General features: G+C 34.2%; 3 pseudogenes across 1 annotated transcript; all 3 read left to right on the top strand.

Moving 5' to 3' along the window:
• Positions 1–150: 150 nt before the first annotated feature.
• Positions 151–1673, top strand: LOC146944619 (putative F-box protein At4g22030 pseudogene; annotated as a pseudogene). Its single transcript, XR_015028146.1, has one exon. The product of XR_015028146.1 is annotated as a putative F-box protein At4g22030 pseudogene (transcript).
• Positions 1674–12216: 10543 nt separating this feature from the next.
• LOC146944618 (putative F-box protein At4g22030 pseudogene) lies at positions 12217–13969 on the top strand (annotated as a pseudogene).
• A 1228-nt stretch (positions 13970–15197) lies between these two features.
• LOC146944617 (putative F-box protein At4g22030) lies at positions 15198–21711 on the top strand (annotated as a pseudogene).

Here is a 21711-nt window from a genome sequence, read left to right as displayed (position 1 = left end):
TGGGAATTTTGAACAGAGACTATTTCAATTAAACTGGTCAATCAGGGTTTCTTTGTTTCATTCTGACCCTTTCTCTTTGGTTCTTTGCTATATAAATATTCATACCACCTTACACATATTAATATTCATACATATTACATTCAACTAAAACCTTTTATTTCTCCAATATACAATATCCTAAACACAAAGCAAACACACTTACCATATACCAAGAAACACCCTTCAAATAATATTGATTCTTATATATCATGGCTTTATTACAAACTTCAGTTCTACTTTCTTGTTCTTTATCATCATCTTCAAAGAGAGTAATTAATGGTTCAATCCATCTCCCAAAACTCACAAATATTTCATTGTCTAAGATACAAACTAGAACACAAGTTGATGATCAAGAATTAAAACTAATCAAACAGTACAAAAATACCCCATTATTAGAAAACAACAACATCACACAAATATTACAAGATCAACAACAAAAGCATTCTACAAATTCAAATGCTACAGTTCAACTCTATGCAGTCTTGGAAGCTGTATCAGACAGAATAGAAATGCATCACAACATTGGTGAACAACGTAACAACTGGAATAATCTTCTTTTGAACTCAATAAACATGATTACTCTCACTGCTACAACCATGTCTGGTGTTGCAGCTGTCACAAGTGGGGAAGGTGCATCACTTCTGGCCTTGAAACTATCTTCTGCTCTTTTGTTTTCTGCAGCCACCGGATTGTTGCTTATCGTGAACAAAATCCAACCTTCTCAATTGGCCGAGGAACAAAGAAATGCAACAAGATTGTTCAAGCAACTTCAAAGCCAAATCAAAACTACAATTGCTATTGGAAATCCTACCGAGGACGATGTCAAAGATGCAATGGAAAAGGTTTTGGCACTTGATAAAGCATACCCTCTTCCTTTATTGGGAGCAATGCTTGAAAAATACCCTTCAAAATTTGAACCTGCTAATTGGTGGCCTTCCAAAAAAGGAAAAAGACAAAGCAAGAAAATGGGGAAAATGAACAATGGATGGAGTGAAGAATTGGAAATGGAAATGAGGGAAGTTGTTGAAGTGGTAAAGAGAAAAGACACTGAAGATTATGACAGACTTGGAAACATAGCTTTGAAGGTAAACAAGAGTTTGGCAATTGCAGGGCCATTACTCACAGGAATTGCAGCTATTGGATCTACTTTTATTGGCAATAGTTCTTTAGCTGCATTTGTTCCTCTCTTGGCTGGTTCATTGGCTTCTGCAGTAAATACTTTTGAGTATGGTGGGCAAGTTGGCATGGTTTTTGAAATGTATAGAGCTTCTGGTGGTTTTTTCAACTTGTTAGAAACTTCAATTGAATCAACTTTGGGAGAGAAAGATTTAGAGAGAAGAGAAAATGGAGAGTTATTCGAAATGAAGATGGCTTTGCAATTGGGAAGAAGTGTATCAGAGCTGAGAGAACTTGCATCAAAGTCAGCGGCTTATCGAATGGAAGGTGTTGACATAGATGAATTTGCCAGCAAGCTCTTCTGAGATATTATATCTTCAAGAAAATAGACATCAATTCTTTAATTTTTTCATGACATAGAAAACAAATGTAAAAATAGATTACAGAGATATGATTCTGCATATATAATTTCTAACTTCATATATAATGTAATTCAGTGGGAGAATTCATGATATATATCTTTTCTTCCCCAATTTTGCTTGATTTTATAAGTTGTGTTTGGGTTGGCTTATTAATTAATTTAAGCTTATCTTTGAATATAAACACATATAGATTGCTCGGGGGTGAACTTCTAGAAACAACTTATGGCATTTTCACATAATTTTGATAACTCTTCATGATAATTTATGAAAATAGTGTTACTATAATTAGTTCTTCATGATAACTCCGCTTTGATTGTAACATCCCAGACGACTTTAAGCATTGCCGACTAACCCTACAAACCAACACAAGTCTTTTCAGCGTGTTTTGTCCTCACTCGCACGGTTACCGAAAAACTTCCTAGTAGGTCACCCATCCAAAAGCTACTCCAAGTCAAGCACGCTTAACTGTGGAGTTCTTATGAAATGAGCTACCAAAAAGAAGATGCATCTTGTTGATATAGGTAGTACCAAACAGTTCTTATAAACTTTTCTTTCAACCATGTAGTCCCATACATGCTCTGCCTCAGGATCCCTCTCATTTCGGTGTGATTCGGTTCATCTAGAAGCTGTCGGGAGCCGCTCATTGTTGTGCCTTGTGCACCGGCGACCACTCCCCGCCCTCATCAACCTTGGGTGTTACATTGATAGTAGAGGTTATTAACTTATGTAATTTTCACCATATGATAAGCACTTATCATAAGTGTTTAATTATATTGTTTACCCAAACAAGACCTATATAGCGTTATTTAATGTCTAGTGCGGGCTTTGATTCAGTATCAACTTAGAAAGAGAATGGAAAGTTAGGGTATAAGGGAAGCAAACTTCTTTGAGTCGGAGAAAAGTTGAGATTTTTTTCAGTAAGAATGAGGGAAATGTAAAAATAAAGGTGGAAAAATTTAAGGAATATGTGAAAATAAAAGTGTTAAAAATTTGAGTAAAATTATTTTAGCTTAGGAATTAATAGACACAATTTAAACAATACGAAAATTAGCATCCAATTTAGTAGACGTTAATAAATAATTAGGGTCAACGATCATAGTTTATAACGTCCACATTCCACAAGTCTTGTTGGAACACTAGTTAATTCTAGTGAAGAAAATTGGAAAGAAAAACACTATGAAAAAACTAGTGTGTGGGTGTGACTTAAAAATGTCCCACATTGAAGGGTCACCCCAACTAGTAAGTGTTTATATATGGGAAAAGTGACCTCCAAGGGTGTGCCCTTGGGGTACCCAATTTTGTGAACGGGTGAACGCTTAAAAAAAAATTGATATATATTTTTTTTGTCACTTGAAAATGTTAAATTAATTAATTAATTAATTTAATCATTATCCGTAAGCGCTACGCGTAACAAATAAATTTGTTACGATCTGACCCGATCCAAAAGCATATCCATAAACTTTCGGATATATCCAATTAAGAAACAAAACGCGTTTGCTTAAGGATTAAGCAGACTTAATCCCCAAGTTACTCGTTTTTTGTTACAAACTCTCCCTATAAAAGGAGAGCTCGCCCCATTTGATTCTTTACACCGAAAATTCACAGTCGATGCTTCCTGTGTTTTTTCCTCTCTTCTCCCTCCGACTTGTTTTTAACAAGTTTCTTCTGCTTCTACTCCTTTCTGTCCCTTCGGTATTAAGAGTGTTCTTAAGACCATAGTCCCTTGGTCTTAAGTTCATAGTCCCTTCGATAATATATGATTCTTCGGAATATAGAGTACTATTAAGATCATATTAAAGAATGATCTTAACAGTATATATATATATATATATATATATATATATATATATATATATATATTATTTTAAAGAGAAATGGTGGTATCACCATATTTGAGTGGTCGTAGTGCCATATTCATGTTTTGGAGAAGTTAGAATGGTGGTAACACCATTTGAGTGGTCTCAGCACCATAATAGAATGGTAATAATACCATATTAATTTGAACGGTTTTGAATAGAGCGGTTACGTACCGTATCGAGTGGCTTCGATCAAACGATTGAGCCATATTTTGAGGGTGTAATTCTCGAACGATTTTTCTACAGTGCAGTAGTTAATCGAATAGTTGTAGCTGGGCTTGTTTTATCCTGGAGGCGGCGTGGTTGATAGTCTACCTTGCACAACTTTGGGTAGTGCCACGAAACGTTTTAAAGAGAGCGACCTGGTCGTGACTCAAACTAGTAACAACTTCGGTAGATGATAGAATTTGGAAATTCAAATTTAATAGTTTGGAAATTCAAAAACAACAATTTTAAGACGTTTCTATATGATATGTCTACCGAAGAAGTTACATATTGAGGTTAAGTTGTCCCTAAATACATTAAGAATAAATCAAGCTATAGATTTACATCTTTTGAATGAAACGATGAAGTGATTGTTGTTTCAATCAACAACACTAAAAAATTATTTGATGAAAACAATAATTTGTTACAAAACAAATTATTAGTTACTAAAAATTTATTTGATGAAGACAATAATTTGTTACAAAACAAATTATTAGTTACTGAACCAAAAAGTCCCAACAAATTTTCCCAAGTGTTTTACGCTGCTACTTTTTGTGTCAAGGGAATGATCATTGGACAATATCATTTGAAATAAGCTTACGGTTTTAAATCATGCGTGCTGTTTTAGGAATTGTCATTACACTTTACTTAAAAAACAGTATTGAGAAAATTATGTTTATAATTCAAGGATAAGTGCAGCAACTTGTTGGAATATTATGTACTAGTGATGAATCATAGATCCATCGAGCCACAAATCTCCAAATCTATAATCGAGCAATAAAGGAAAATAAATGGAATTGTGAAATTCTATTTATGTTTAAGAAAGAATCTGAATTTCAGATTTCTATTGAATAAGACTGAGTTGACTCAGACTTAAAGAGAGACTTGTGTATCATGCACTCTTGTGAAAAAGATTGCACTTTGATGGTATGTTAAAAAATTAAATTCTCCTTCTATGTTATAAGTTGTGTGATTTTAATATTTGACATATCAAAATTGATCACGAACAAGTGTTTAATTTTAAACTTGAGTAACTTGGACTTAATTCCAAAGTTATATAATTAAACAATTTTATTTATTGCAGTCAAGATATATGAATCAAAAGTTCATATTAATTAGAATTTAGAGGATATGAATCTCTAAACATAATGATATGTGTTAATTTGATGACACATAAATTAGAAATGATAAAATGATATTTTTATCATATTTATTGATGACTGTGAACTTTGGAAAAATAAAATTGATATGCTTGAATGTTCAATTTTTTATAACGAAAATTGAAATTTATAGAGTACCCAAGTCTAAGAACAAAAATTCTAATTAAGAAATTTTTGAAGAAAAGACAATCCAACTTGTCTTATTTTTGAACTTGGGATTGTCTGAACTATACTTAGATTCTGGACCCCAAGAGAGTTGAACTCACTAGTAGAGCCTATGAATATGTATTCATCGGGTATGCGATAAATAACGAAACATATAAGTTTTATGACCTAAATGTTAAAGTGATCATAGAATTTAAAAGATGTCGAATTCTATGTAAATATTTACCCCTTTAACTAAAGAATAGTGGGGGCACTAGTGGGAGCTCTAATGGGAGCACGACATTAGTGGGGGCAAAATAAATTTCCCTTTAAAAATTAAGAACTAGTGGGGGCACTATATCTAATCACATTCATGTAATTAGAAATAGTTATGAAAACATCATACAAGATGTTATAGAACCTCAAGGAGGTAAGAAAGCTAAAATTGCTAAAGAGTATGAACTTGGTTTATACATTGGAAGAAGATTCATTAAGCCTTAAAGAAGTTATATCCTTAATGGATGCTGAATTATGGCAAGAAACAATAAACGATGAAATGGATTTTCTAGAGTCTAACAAAACATGAAACTTAGTTGACTTGTCTCATAGTTGCAAAACCAATCGGTTGTATTTGGATTTTTGAAAAAAAGGAACTAAAACTTGATGGTATGGTTGATGAATACAAGGCTTTCCTTGTAGTCAAAGGTTTTAGACAAAGAGAAAAATATAGACTTCTTCGACATTCATTCACCAATCACGAAAATCATATCCATAAGAGTACTAGTCCCTTTAGCCGCCATTTATAACTCGATAGTACTCCAAATGGATGTGAAAGTTGTCTTTTTATGGTGAACTAGAAGAACAAGTCTATATGGAACAACCTGAAAAATTTTGCAATTCATGGACAAGAAAACAAGGTCTGTAAGTTAGATAATTATTTGAATGGTCTAAAATAAACTCCTGAGGAATGGCATGGAAAAATTTGACATTCTAATGTTATCGAATGAGTATAAAGTGAATGAAAGTGACAAATAATATTTGCACGATCATATGTCTCTATGAAGAAGACTTGCTCATATTTGATTTAAAGATTCATGTTATGAATTATGTGAAATCAGTGTTTATCAACAACATTGATAAGAAAGACCTAAACAAAAATTGAAGTAATTCTTGGTTTCAAGATTACTAGATCAGAAAAGATAACTTTTTTGATAAATCTCACAAGTTGAGAATATCTTAAACAAATGTAATTATTTCACCGTAAACTTGCAATCACTTATTATGATCCAAGTGTAAGAACACTTGAGATGGATTTAGAAAAACAGAATATACGAGCATCATTGGCAGCACTTAGGTATGCCACTGAATGTATTAGATCCGACATTGTCGATGTCGTGAAACTCTTGTGCAAGTTTACTAGTAGACGGATGGAAAGCATTGCCATGCAATAGAAAGAGTCATGAGAAGACTATGACTCTAAGATTACTTCACTAGGAGTAACATATTGTACTTAAATGGTACAAGATATAAAATGAACATCTTTCAGATGAATATTTAGCGACTAGTGTTTGCACATTGAGCATCACTAGAGGAGTTGTTTGTTAAAACAAATGATATTGACTCAGTCCACTATGGAATGAATCTGAGATGAGAACAATAGAGAAAACTAGTGAAGAAGCAAGTTGGCTAAGATCCTTGCTAGCTGAGATCCCTCTATGGGAAAAACCGTTACCTGCTGTGTTAATTCATTGCGATAGTACCGCGGCTATTGCAAAGATTAAGAATCGTTATTACAATGGTAAGAGACAACAGATATGGCGAAAACACAACACGATTAGAGAGTGTATCTCTAAATGGAGCGGTTGGAGTTGATTCTGTACGTACGAATGAAAACTTAGCTGATCCTTTGACGAAAGGACTTAATAGAGAGAAAGTCCAAGAAACATCCAGTAGGATGGGACTAATGCCTATAGCCCACAAGTGATGGTAACCCGACCTACATGACTGGAGATCCCAAGAAATAGGTTCAATGGGTAAAAACAAGTCATGAAGTGGTAGAACATGCTATGAGAGAAAGAATATAGAAAGCATGATCCTACAGCAAAAGAAGGATGAGGTAATAGTAACTCTTAATGAGATCTATACTCTATGTTGAGTGGGGTACACAGCTACAGGAGTACCCTTGATAGACTCACCTATACGAATGTGGAACTTAGGCCAATCCTATGGAATTTCGAGGCAGAATTCCTAGAGCATTCGTTAAAACCGGGATACACGTGCAGGGCCTTAAAACGCACGGGCTTTTAGAATACACCTATGAAAAGGTTTGTGTGTGGATTCTATGTATGAGATAGAGTTCAATGTTGTAAGCAACTCTTGTTAAATAAGAATATCTTCCACTATGCTAAGGTTCAAGTTGTTGGCGACACCTTTGTATATTAGCAAATCTTATGGAAACGTTTTACGTTATTTCTCGAAACCATTTTGAAGTCAAGTGGGGGATTGTTGGAACACTAGTTAATTCTAGTGAAGAAAATTGGAAAGAAAAACACTATGAAAAAACTAGTGTGTGGGTGTGACTTAAAAATGTCCCACATTGAAGGGTCACCCCAACTAGTAAGTGTTTATATATGGGAAAAGTGACCTCCAAGGGTGTGCCCTTGGGGTACCCAATTTTGTGAACGGGTGAACGCTTAAAAAAAATTGATATATATTTTTTTTGTCACTTGAAAATGTTAAATTAATTAATTAATTAATTTAATCATTATCCGTAAGCGCTACGCGTAACAAATAAATTTGTTACGATCTGACCCGATCCAAAAGCATATCCAGAAACTTTCGGATATATCCAATTAAGAAACAAAACGCGTTTGCTTAAGGATTAAGCAGACTTAATCCCCAAGTCACTCGTTTTTTGTTACAAACTCTCCCTATAAAAGGAGAGCTCGCCCCATTTGATTCTTTACACCGAAAATTCACAGTCGATGCTTCCTATGTTTTTTCCTCTCTTCTCCCTCCGACTTGTTTTTAACAAGTTTCTTCTGCTTCTACTCCTTTCTGTCCCTTCGGTATTAAGAGTGTTCTTAAGACCATAGTCCCTTGGTCTTAAGTTCATAGTCCCTTCGATAATATATGATTCTTCGGAATATAGAGTACTATTAAGATCATATTAAAGAATGATCTTAACAGTATATATATAATATTTTAAAGAGAAATGGTGGTATCACCATATTTGAGTGGTTGTAGTGCCATATTCATGTTTTGGAGAAGTTAGAATGGTGGTAACACCATATTTGAGTGGTCTCAGCACCATAATAGAATGTTAATAATACCATATTAATTTGAACGGTTTTGAATAGAGCGGTTACGTACCGTATCGAGTGGCTTCGATCAAACGATTGAGCCATATTTTGAGGGTGTAATTCTCGAACGATTTTTCTACAGTGCAGTAGTTAATCGAACAGTTGTAGCTGGGCTTGTTTTATCCTGGAGGCGGCGTGGTTGATAGTCTACCTTGCACAACTTTGGGTAGTGCCACGAAACGTCTTAAAGAGAGCGACCTGGTCGTGACTCAACCTAGTAACAACTTCGGTAGATGATAGAATTTGGAAATTCAAATTTAATAGTTTGGAAATTCAAAAACAACAAGTCTAACGCGAAGTTGTGTAAAAAAAGAAAGAAAGAGACATTTGTGTTAGATTTAGTGGATGCTAAATAGATGGAGTACTTTGCTATTAATATCATAAATGGTTTGACGCTAAAATGTTTGAAGCTAAATTGCAGTTTTCTTTTAGTGTACGTAAATTGGTTATATTTTTTTTAAAATTGATTATATGTTTTATTAGATATGAATGTTATGAATTTGTCCGAATATTTAAATTGATTATATGTTTTCTTAAAATTAAGGTTGTTAATATCTAACAAGGACGGAGTTATAGAAAAGGGACCAACAATCAACAAGAGACGATGATCCCCTCGAACAAGATATGATAAGATTAATATTCTAGTCTCATCAGATGCACATCAAACACAATGTATCCCCTCTCATCTGATATACAGGAGTAAGTAAAAATAACTAATTTTACAACTATTATTAAATAAAATAATTGGTTTCATCTAGTGTTCTAAAAGTAGTTAAAAAAAAAAACTGTATTCTCTAAATTGGTATCCATGGCAACTTGTTTCATGAAAATAAAAGAGTTTATTAAAAAAATAGAATTTACATTAATTTGAGGATAATATAGGTAAACTAACCGTAAATATGGTAGAGTTGGTTAAGTTTTGCTTTATATTTTAGACTGGCAAACATGATATTTTTTTTCCTATATTGGAAACTTGAGGGACTATATCATGATAAAACTTTGAAAACCGCTGTTCACAAATATTAAAGGGCTGAAAAACACAAGTGATAAACCAAAATACCCTTTCGGCAGTTAACTGCCGCGGAAGTTAACTGGCTGCAGTTAACTACCGCGAAAACTTCGGCAGTTAACTGCCGCGGAGCTTTAAACCTGAAATTTAACACCATCATCTGCCATTTATTTATATTAATATCAAATTAAATTAAATCAAACACCACATGCTCTCTATTAAATGCATACATTATATCAATTAATTAATAGGAATTTTTTCCTTTCCAATTTTGTTGACGTAATTAATAGGAAATAAAATAAAAAAACATACGCATTTGTACAGGTTGATCATTGATATCTACAGATCACAAGAGGAATATGTTGTCATTTTTACACAAGTAATTTATTAGATTTACTAGTAGTAATCAGACATGGAGGTGGATCAAATTGATCCTACAATTATGATGTCAATAACTACACATGATTGCATGAATAGAGATAAGGAAGTAACTGAATTCTATTAATCAGGTATAGTTGTAGTATCAAATAGGATCAGAGCAATTAATGGTCATGCATGATAAAAGGGATTGCGAGTTCACTTTCTCTATAATCAGGTAGAGTTTCCTTAGTTGTAGCTCCGCGGCAGTTAACTGCCGAAGTTTCTGTGGTAGTTAACTGCCGAAGTTTCCTGAACAGTTAACTGCAGCCGGTTAACTTTCGCGGCAGTTAACTACTGAAAGGGTATTTTGGTCTTTTACTGGTGTTTTTCAGCCCTTCAATATGTGTGAACAGCAGTTTTCTAAAACTTTATCAAACTCTCTTATTTTATCTGTGGGGCTGTAATGGTATAACCAAATGACATTACATTTGTATGAATCAGATATCCTTAGCACGAGTGGACACTAAGGGTGTGTTTGTTTCAAGTTATATTTGTAGATTCCTGGGAATAAAACGATAGGAATACACATGCCTATGTTCGTTACAAGTTTACTAAATTTTATTCACGGGTATAAAAGGTTCCTGGGAATAGAAAATTCTTCCCAAAGAAAAGGGTGGGAATAGAGTTCCCATGGAGATGGGAATAAATTCATGAGTAATTACCTATTATAAATCATACTTTTATGGTTCCCAGGAATATTATAATGTTAAGCAAACATCTTTTTTCTAAATACATTGGAATAAAATTCCCATCTTTATGTTCCAAGGAACGTTATTCCCAGGAATAAATTAGGTAAACTTGAAACAAACACACCCTAATTGAATAATACGACCAAAATGGACCGAAGACTCTTCCTAAAAAATTTAACCATCAGTATATTCTTATGACCAAATTTAAACACATGATTTCTGATTAAACTAGAAGAGATTCAAACCATGATCTTTTCCAACTTTGGATTTACAAGTACAATATTTAGCTGCTAGTTAAAGAAATAATAATTAAAAAAATTGCTGACGAAAAAAACTTTAATCGTCTATGTCTGTTTCACAAATATATTCTATGGTCAATAGTTCACAACTCAATTGCCCTCAACATTTCTTTACTATATTAATTCGACCCCAAATCTTTGTTTGATAGTTGTAGCTTTAAGGTTGGTATCCATTCTCTTTAGACTTTTTAGGTTGACATGCTTGTTTCCATTCCAAAACATTTATTTATTATTCAATCGTTTTTATTTTTGGTAGATTTATTCAATCCTTTTATATCTATATTGATCTGAAATTATATTTTTCTGTTCTTCAAATCTTAAATTGATATATAATAAAAAGTCAACCGAAAAAGCTAAACTAACACAATATAATATAAGTGGTAGTAGATAGAGATGGCAACAAAACCCGCCATCGCCTGACCCGGCTGCCCCGCCCCGAATTTAACGGGAAAAGCCGATTTAACTGGGTGTGGGTGCGGGTGTGGGGGAAATCTAAATTTTTAGTACGGGAGCAGGGAATGCTAACACCCGCCCCGCACCCACTTTTTAAAATTTACTTTATTAAATTTTATAATCTTATTTCCATAAGCACCCACCTATTTTAATATATTATTACTCTCTAGAAACATATTTATTATAATTATTTTGCTCTTTTGAAAAAAAGTTTATTAGATATTTAATTATTAATATAATTATTGTTTTTTGTTGCTATGAAAAAAATGAAAAAAATATGCATATATTTTTAAAATATTTTATAAAAAATAGTTTTCGTGGGTAGCGGTGGGGTTGGGGCCGGGAGACCCGTCCCCATTGAGGACGGGGTTGGATGTTCAATTTTTACCTTCAATAAGATTTGGAGACGGGGGCGGGGGCAGGTGCATGGAAGCGGGGGCGGAGACGGGGATGCTTAAACCCGCCCCCGATATGCCCAGTTGCCATGTCTAGCAGTAGATACTTGATTCTCTAATATTTGATTCAGATTTGATTATGGAACATTAGTTGAGAATGTATCTCAATTGTTTTGACTGCCAAAACAAAAATCAACATAGAAGAATATTGAAATTTTTAAAATTAAAATGCTGAAGATGGCTTATATATTGACAAATGGTATGACCAAAATCAAAGACATTTCTAAAACTAATGGAGTACTAACCATAGCTTATATATTGACAAATGAAAAGTAAAAATCAGTGATTGAAATAGAGAAAAATTCCATAGCCATTTTATTTGTTGCAGGCTAATTACCAGCTACTACGTAGTTTCGTATTTCTTGCATGTAACGCAGTGCAACCTTAATTGTGGTTTTATTTTAACAACGTTGCATGTTGAGACCCAACATCTTGGAATTTTGAACAGAGACTATGTCAATTTTTAATTAATTCAATTGGTCAATCATAGTTTCCTTATTTGATTTTGACCCTTTCCCACTCTCTGTGGCATATAAATATTGCATACCACCTTACAAATATAAATCATTCAAACAATATTACAAAAAACCTAAATCTTTTTATTTCCCCAACTATATACAATCCTAAATCAACACAAAGTAAACACCTTCAAATATTATTAATCCATAAATATCATGGCTTCAATACTACAAACTTCGGTTCTAACTTCATGTTCTTTATCATCATCTTCGAAGAGAGTTATTAATGCTGCAATTCATCTCCCAAAAGATCAAAATATTTCATTGCCAACTATTCAAACCAGAAAACAAGTTGTTGATCAAGAATTAAAACTACAAAACAATGACCACATCAACAAAACACAAATATTACAAGATCGACAACAAAAGCATTCTACAAATTCTAATGCTACAGTTCAACTCTATGCAGTTTTGGAAGCTGTATCAGACAGAATAGAAATGCATCACAACATTGGCGAACAACGTAACAACTGGAATACCCTTCTATTAAACTCAATCAACATGATTACTCTCACTGCTACAACTATGTCTGGTGTTGCAGCTGTCACAAGTGGGGAAGGTGCACCACTTTTGGCTCTGAAACTATCTTCTGCTCTCCTGTTTTCGGCAGCCACCGGATTGTTGCTTATCATGAACAAAATCCAACCCTCTCAACTCACAGAGGAACAAAGAAATGCTACAAGAATGTTCAAACAGCTTCAAAGTCAAATCCAAACAAAAATTGCTCTTGGAAATTCTACTGAAGAAGATGTCAAAGATGCTATTGAAAAGGTTTTGGCACTTGATAAAGCATACCCTCTTCCTTTATTGGGAGCAATGCTTGAAAAATACCCTTCAAAATTTGAACCTGCTAATTGGTGGCCTATGTCCAAAAAGGCAAAAACACAAAGCAAGAAAATGGGGAAAATGAATAATGGATGGAGTGAAGAATTAGAAATGGAAATGAGGGAGGTTGTTGAAGTGATAAAGAGAAAAGATTCTGAAGATTATGAGAGACTTGGAAACATAGCATTGAAGGTAAACAAGAGTTTGGCAATTGCAGGGCCTTTGCTCACAGGAATTGCAGCTATTGGATCTACTTTTATAGGCAATGGAAGTTCTTTGGCTGCTTTTGTTCCTCTCTTGGCTGGTTCATTGGCTTCTGCAGTTAATACTTTTGAACATGGTGGACAAGTTGGGATGGTTTTTGAAATGTATAGAGCTTCTGGTGGTTTTTTCAACTTGTTAGAAACTTCGATTGAATCAACTTTGGGAGAGAAAGATTTAGAGAGAAGAGAAAATGGAGAGTTATTCGAAATGAAGATGGCTTTACAGTTGGGAAGAAGTGTATCAGAGCTGAGGGAACTTGCCTCGAAATCAGCTTCTTGTCGCATCGAAGGTATTGACATAGATGAATTTGCCAGCAAGATCTTCTGAGATAATATATCTTCAAGATAATAGACATTCTTTTGTTCTTTCATGTATAGGTCACATTCTTTTATTCTTTCACGACATAGAAAACAAATGTAAATGTATACAACAGAGATCTGATTCTGGATATATAATTTCTAACTTCATAATGTAATTAAGTATGAGAATTCATGATATATATATTTTCTTCCCCAGTTTTGCTTGATTTATAAGTTGTGTCTGGGTTGATATGAATCCAAGAATTAGATCATTTAAACCACCAAAATCTGAAGTTTATGAATTTGGCCAAATATTTAAATAGATTCATGTCCATTTAAGATTTACCAATAATATTTTTTTTTTCTTTCAAATAATCTAATGACTAGATTGACACACTTTATGTGTGGAGATAAATTAGGAGAATCCATGATTTGAATCCCTCCCACACACGTATTGTCTAGATTCCAATTGAACTACACTTACAAGTTAAATAGAAGTTGATTTTAATTCCCGATGAAACTCATATAAAGCACATGCAGGGTCGTCCCAAGAAGTTTAGAAACCTAAAACAAATTTTAAAGTGAGACCTTCTAAAATTAAAAAAGTTACTCAAATTTTGTTGACTCCAAGATTTGAACCTTTGAACCTAGGTCAATAAGCATTTGAGGCCTGAAAGTTGACCAAATGAGCTCGCCAAACATCAATTTGAGACATTAATATTTATAACTAAATTACATTTTTTAGGATTTTTTTTATCCAAAATTTTGAAGCATTAAACCCTAGCTTGGGTAGCTTTCCCCTTGTGCCGGTCTTGAGCACATGTTTGCGTTGTATATTGTAGATGTGTAAAATACATTCACGAGACATATATGTTGACTTGTTTTCTTTTTTTTAAGGAATATATGTTGACTTGTTGTCTTGTACATCAAAAATTCACAATTCATACATACGCGTGACGCACGTAAATAATTTAGTATTTCATTTTTTTTTTGTTGTGTATGGTGAAGAACAATTTAGTATTTAAGAATAGAAACATACGAGACATGAGTCTTACTGTATTTGAAATGCATTATTTAGTATTTCATTTTTTGGTGCGATGAAGAACAATTTGGTGTATATGTTACTGAAGAGAAAGTACATAGGGCCATGCATTTATTAGAATGTTAATTGATTGATATTCACATGGCACGTACGTTAGCATGATGGTGTTTTCATTCGGATTCCACTTGTGTATCATTAAGGTATCAATGGTATATATCATTGGCCAATTAGAATGTGCCACCTACCAATGTTGCTTTATAAATACTTTATTTGATATATATTTTTAAAAGGTGTGCCACGTGCCATATTCTAATTGGACAATGGTATATACCATTATGGTACACAAGTGCTATCCGTTTCCATTCTATGCCTCCAACATTTTAAACAGGAATGGGGTCAAGATTATGACATAAGCAAATATGTTAAGGCTAAAGTGGACCCAATTTCCCGTATCTAGCACCTTCTTTTCTAGTTCGTTTTTTTTTTTTTTTTTGGTCAGGAATTTTCTAGTTCGTTATTAGTACAAATAATTATTATTGTTTTGACTCAATTATTAGTATAAATAAATAAACACACACTGAATCTTCATTAAAATTACCAATAACAAAATCCTGCAACATCATGCTTTCTGCTTTACAATCTTCAGCACTACTTAACCGTTTACCTTCATCTAATTTCTTTTCTGTCTATCTTTGAATAGAATCAAATGCTGTATCAATTTCCCAAAACTACCTAGAGTTTCCTTATTCTCTCTACCAAAACTATCTAAGACAAGTGTGGTAATTAAGGAAAATGACCATGTTGATCAAAATTTATACAATTCTACCAATTCTAATATTGCTCTACTAGTACTATTAAACTCTGCGCAATATTGCCAGGTTTCGGGTTTGTAAGAGGTTGAATGAAGTGAACTGATGCTAGTTTGTTGTTCTTGGTTATGTCCTTTTGGCTTTTGAAGCATCTATGTGTATGATCAACTATGTTTGTGTTAGTTTTTCTCTCAACTTTGATTTTCGACAATGGATGGGGAATGCCCCAATTCAAGTGTCTCAATCTGTTTGTAATGCTTGTTGCTTAATCTATTAAATGAAGTTGTTTTACTGTCAAAGAAAAAAAACTCTGCGCAATATTGGAAGTAGTATCTGACAGAATTGAAATGCATAACAACATAGGACAACAACGTGACAATTGGAACAAACTCCTATTAAACTCCGTCAACATGATAACACTCACAGCTTCAACAATTATTACACACTAAACACATAGATGAGAATAATAATACTTAGAACAATAACTTGCTATGCAAGTAACTTCACATATACACTATTGGATTGTACTTTCTGTTAGTGTGTAGTACAACTAGATTAGTGTAGTACAATTAGTTTGCCTATATATACTGATTGTATCTCCCTCTTTATACAATAATGAAGAATTATTTTGCTTTTCTATTGTTTGAAAATATGGTATCAGAGCACTCTCTTTGAGGGTAGTTCTGTTCCTAACCGTTTTCTTTCTGATCCTAACCGTTTTTCCTCTTTCTCTTTCCGCTGCAATTCATCCTCTTCTTCCTTTTTCTGGTTGAATTTCTTGCATTTTCTGCAAATTCACCATTGATTACTCTGTTTTCTCCTTGATTACTTCGTTATTTTGAGTTTTTCATCTTCAACAATGGTGCCTCATCAAAATACTCAGCAAAACACTGATTCAGTGTTCTACGTTCATCCTAGCGAAGGTCCAAACTCTGTTGTTGTTACTCCACTTCTTACTAGTTCCAATTACTTAGCTTGGAGCAGATCCACGCAACGTGCACTTGGCGCGAAGAATAAGCTTGTGTTTATCAATGGATCTGTGCCTATACCTGATCTTGAAGACTTGAACCGTGATGCATGAGAACGATGCAATCATCTTATTCACTCGTGGTTGATCAATTCTGTTTCTCCACAAATTGCTCAAACTTTGGTTTTTCATGAGCACGCCATTGATGTTTGGGAAGAACTCAAAGAACGCTTTGTAAAGGTTGATAGGATTCGCATAGCTTCTTTACGTTCTTCTATCAACAATTTGAAGCAAGGATCCAAAACTGTTTTGGAATATTTCACTGAGATGAAAATTCTATGGGAAGAGCTTAATTCTCATCGGCCTATGCCTAATTGTACTTGTCCTTTTCCATGCCGGTGTGAAGCTATGAGGTCTGCAAGAGCACATCGTATGGAGGATCAAGTAATTCAATTTTTGACTGGATTGAATGATAATTTCAATGTGATTAAATCTCAAGTTCTTCTTATGGATCCCTTGCCTTCTATCAACAAAGTGTATTCATTGGTTATACAAGAAGAGAGTAATAATGGTACAATTTCTCTTCCCTCTTTTTCAGAAGATTCTAGCATTCTTGTTAATGCTTCTGATTCTAAGAAGCAATATGGACATGGTAAATCTTTTGCTGGTTCAAAGAATAACTCTAGGTTTTGTACATTCTGCAAACGTACAAACTATATTGTGGAGTTTTGCTATCAAAAGCATGGATACCCCAATTCATACAAATCCAATTCTACAGCAAATGCCACAAATGCTTCTTCTTCGGGTACTACAGATATTTAGCCTGTGAATTCTGCAATTGACAATCCTCCTTCTACTAGTTTGACTTAAGAGCATTACAATCATCTTGTATCACTTCTTCAACAATCACAGTTGCTTGCTTCAGGCTCCACTCCTTCTCCACCAACTTCAAACCATATTGCTTCTGCTACAAGTTTCCCATCTTCATCTGTTACTCCTCAATCAGGTATATCAACAATATTCTCTTGTGCTTTAACTGATTCCTCTCATGATTGGTTACTTGATTCTGGTGCTAATGAGCACATTTGTTCATCATTACAATACTTTACTTCTTTTCACTCTATCAAACATGTTCATGTTCACTTACCTAATAAAACTATTGTAACTATACATCATGCTGGCACTGTTGTCTTTTCTCCACATTTTCATATCACAAATGTTTTGTATTCTCCACATTTCAAAGTTAATCTGATTTCAATTGCCAAAATTATCAGTAGTTTGAATTGTTATGTCAAGTTTTTGCCTGATAAATGCATTATACAGGATCTGATTACCAACAAGATGATTGGTTTGGCTGATCCTCATGGTGGTTTATACAAATTGAGGATTTCTCCTTCAACTTTTGCTTTTAGTTCTTCTGTTTCTAATGTTCCTCATTGTAATATTTCCATTAATAAAGATTCTCAGTCTATTGTTCCTAGTTCCTTTACTCATATTCCTGATTCAGCACTTTAGATTGGGGCATCTGTCCAATCAAAGATTGTCAAATATGCATTCTTTGTATCCTTCAATTTGTATTGATAATAAAGCCATTTGTGATGTCTGTCAATTTGCTAAACATAAGCATTTGCCATTTTCCACTAGTTCATCTCATGCTAGTTCCAAATTTGAATGACTTCATTGTGATATATGGGGCCCTTTAAGTGTGCCTTCTATTCATGGTCACAAGTATTTTATCACTATTGTTGATGATTATAGTAGGTTTGTTTGGATCATTTTGATCAAATCTAAAGCTGACGTTTCCCTTCATATTCAGCAGTTCATTACGCTCATTGAGAATCAGTTTCATATCACTCCTAAAATTCTTAGAAGTGACAATGATCCTGAATTTGATTTACCTTCATTTTATAACTCTAAGGGTATTTTGCACCATAGGTCTTGTGTTGAAACTCCCCAGCAAAATGCTAGAGTAGAGAGAAAGCATCAACATATACTCAATGTAAGGAGAGCCCTTTTGTTTCAATCAAAATTGCCAAATTGTTATTGGTCATATGTTGTGCTTCATGCTGTTTTCCTAATCAATAGAGTCACTACTCCTATTCTTCATCACAAATCTCCCTACCATGTTCTATATGATAAAGTTCTTGATTCTGCCCTTTTCAAAGTTTTTGGATGCTTGTGCTTTTCTTCTACCATTCAATCTCACAGAACTAAACTTCAATCTAGAGCAAGAAAATCTATATTTTTAGGTTATAAATCTGGTTACAAAGGTTATGTTCTTTTGGATATGCATTCTAGAACAATTTTTGTTTCTAGAAATGTTACATTTCATGAAACTTTTTTACCTTATCAAGCCTCTTCTCCTTAATCTGTCACTGACAATTGGCACTATATCACTCCTTCACCCCCACCTTTCATTGATGTCCCTGATTCTTTACCTATTCCTACTTCCCATATACCTATAATAAAGTCACCTGTTCCAACTGATTCACCTGTCATTCCTGACCCTCCTGTCAGAGTCTCTACTAGAACTAAATCCACTCCTGCTTATCTCAAAGATTATGTTTGTCCAGTTACTAATTCCATACATACATCATCTTCTCCTTATCATATTTCCAATTATTTGTCATATGCAAATATTTCTTATCCTCATTCTTGTTTTGCTATGTCTCTTCACACTCACATTGAGCCCAAAACCTTCACTGAAGCAAACAAACATGATTGTTGGAGGAAAGATATGCAAGAAGAGCTTAATGCCTTGAATAAGACTGGTACTTGGAAGATTGTTAATCTTCCACCCAATGCCAAACCCATAGGCTGCAGGTGGATTTACAAAGTGAAAAACCATGATGATGGCTCTATAGAGAGATATAAGGCCATATTGGTTGCTAAGGGATATAACCAAATTGAAGGTTTGGACTATTTTAAAACATATTCTCCTGTTGCCAAACTCACTACAGTTAGAATTGTTCTTGCTTTGGCATCTATGCATAATTGGCATCTTCATCAACTTGATGTCAACAATTCATTTATGCATGGAGAATTACAGGAAGATGTTTACATGATTATCCCTCCTGGTGTTTCACATTCAAATCCCAATCAAGTGTGTAAACTGAACAAATCACTTTGTGGGTTGAAACAGGCAAGCAGGAAATGGTATGAAAGATTAACTTCATTGTTACTCCTCAATGGTTACAAACAGGCTTCCTTAGACCATTCACTCTTTCTTAAAACCACTTCATCTTCATTCACTATTTTGTTGGTTTATGTTGATGATGTGATTTTAGCTAGGAACTCTTTAGAGGAATTCACTTCCATCAAGAAGATTCTCCACAATACTTTCCAAATTAAAGATTTGGGCATTCTCAAATACTTTCTTGGTATTGAAGTTGCCCACTCTTCATCTGGAATTTCCCTTTGTCAGAGAAAATATTGCTTAGATCTCCTTGAAGATTCAGGATTCCTCAACTCTAAGCATGTTAGTACACCTTCTGACCCTAGTGTCAAACTTCACAATGACGGTTCAGAACCTTACCATGACATTCCTGCTTATAGGAGATTGATTGGCAGACTCTTGTACCTTAATACCACTAGGCCACACATTGCATTTATCACTCAGCAGTTGAGTCAATTTCTCAGCAATCTTACTCAAACTCATTTCACTGCTGCTACAAGAGTATTAAGATATTTGAAAGGATCTCCTGGACGTGGCATCTTCTTCCCTAGAGATGCTCATCTTCAATTACAAGGCTTTTCAGATGCAAACTGGGCAGGCTGCAAAGATACAAGAAGATCCATCTCTGGTCAGTGTTTCTTCTTAGGCAAGTCACTCATTTCATGGAGGACAAACAAACAATTGACTGTCAACAAGTCTTCCTTTGAGGCTGAATATAGAGCACTGGCAGCTGCTTCCTGTGAACTCCAATGGATTCTCTATGTCCTTCATGATTTGCAGATTAAATGCACCAAAACTCCAGTCATATACTGTGATAATCAGAGTGCGCTTCATATTGCTGCTAATCATGTGTTTCATGAACACATAAAGCATTTAGAGATTGATTGCCATATTGTGCGTGAAAAGCTTCAAGCTAACATTCTCAAATTACTGCCAATTCCCTCCAAAGAACAACTTGCTGACTTCTTCACTAAAGCTCTTCTTCCTCAACCTTTCAACAATCTATTGTCCAAGTTGAAGATGCTAGACATATATCACCCTCCAACTTGTGGGGGGCTATTACACACTAAACACATAGATGAGAATAATAATACTTAGAACAATAACTTGCTATGCAAGTAAAGTAACCTCACATATACACTATTGGATTGTACTTTCTGTTAGTGTGTAGTACAACTAGATTAGTGTAGTACAATTAGTTTGCCTATATATACTGATTGTACCTCCCTCTTTATACAATAATGAAGAATTATTTTGCTTTTCTATTGTTTGATAATAACAATGTCTGCTATTGCATGTTGTTTTGATTCTCATTCACCTCATTTGGCTTTGAAACTATCTTCTGCTATGTTTTTCGCTGCTGCCACTGGAATATTACTTGTGATGAACAAAATCAAACCTTCACAGCTTGCAGAAGAACAAAGGAACACTACAAGACTCTTTAAACAACTTCGTACACAAATCCAAACCAAAATCTCACTTGGTAATATTAATCACAGTGAGGACGATGTAATGGTTGCAATTGAGAAGGTTTTGGCTCTTGATAAAGCCTATCCACTTCCTTTGTTAGGAGGTGCAATGATTGAGAAATTTCCATCCAAATTTGAAGCATCTATGTGGTGGCCATGTCCAAAGAAAATTACTAGATTGAACAATAAGATGAAGAATAATAATGAGAGCGATAATGGGTGGAATTTGGAGTTGGAAAATGAAATGAAGGAGGTAATTGAAGTGGTGAAGAGAAAAGATACTGAAGATTATGAGAGATCAGGGAATATTGCCTTGAAAATTAACAAGAGTTTAACAATTTTAGGACCTTTGTTAACAGGAATTGCAGCTATAGGGTCATTATTTGTAGGTGATGAAATGTTGGTAAATTTTGTTCCTGCTTTTGCCAGTGCTTTGGCAACTGTTGTTAATACTTTTGAGCATGGAGGACAAGTTGGTATGGTGTTTGAGATGTATAGAAACTGTGGAGGATTTTTTGAGCTTTTGGAAGAGACAGTTGAAGAAACAATTGAAGAGAAAGATTTGAATAAAAGAGAAAATGGTGAGGTGTTTGAGATGAGGATTGCATTGCAATTGGGAAGAAGTGTAATGGACATGAAAGAGCTTGCCTCAAAATCTGCTGTCTATCGGATGGAAGGACGTTAGATAGATGAATTCACCAACAAACTCTTCTGA

Source organism: Medicago sativa, chromosome 2, assembly GCF_051527215.1.
Source record: "Medicago sativa cultivar Bolivia chromosome 2, Bolivia_mono, whole genome shotgun sequence".
NCBI lineage: Eukaryota > Viridiplantae > Streptophyta > Magnoliopsida > Fabales > Fabaceae > Medicago > Medicago sativa.
Note: the sequence above shows the minus strand (reverse complement) of the source record. Positions and strands in the feature narration are given on the sequence as shown.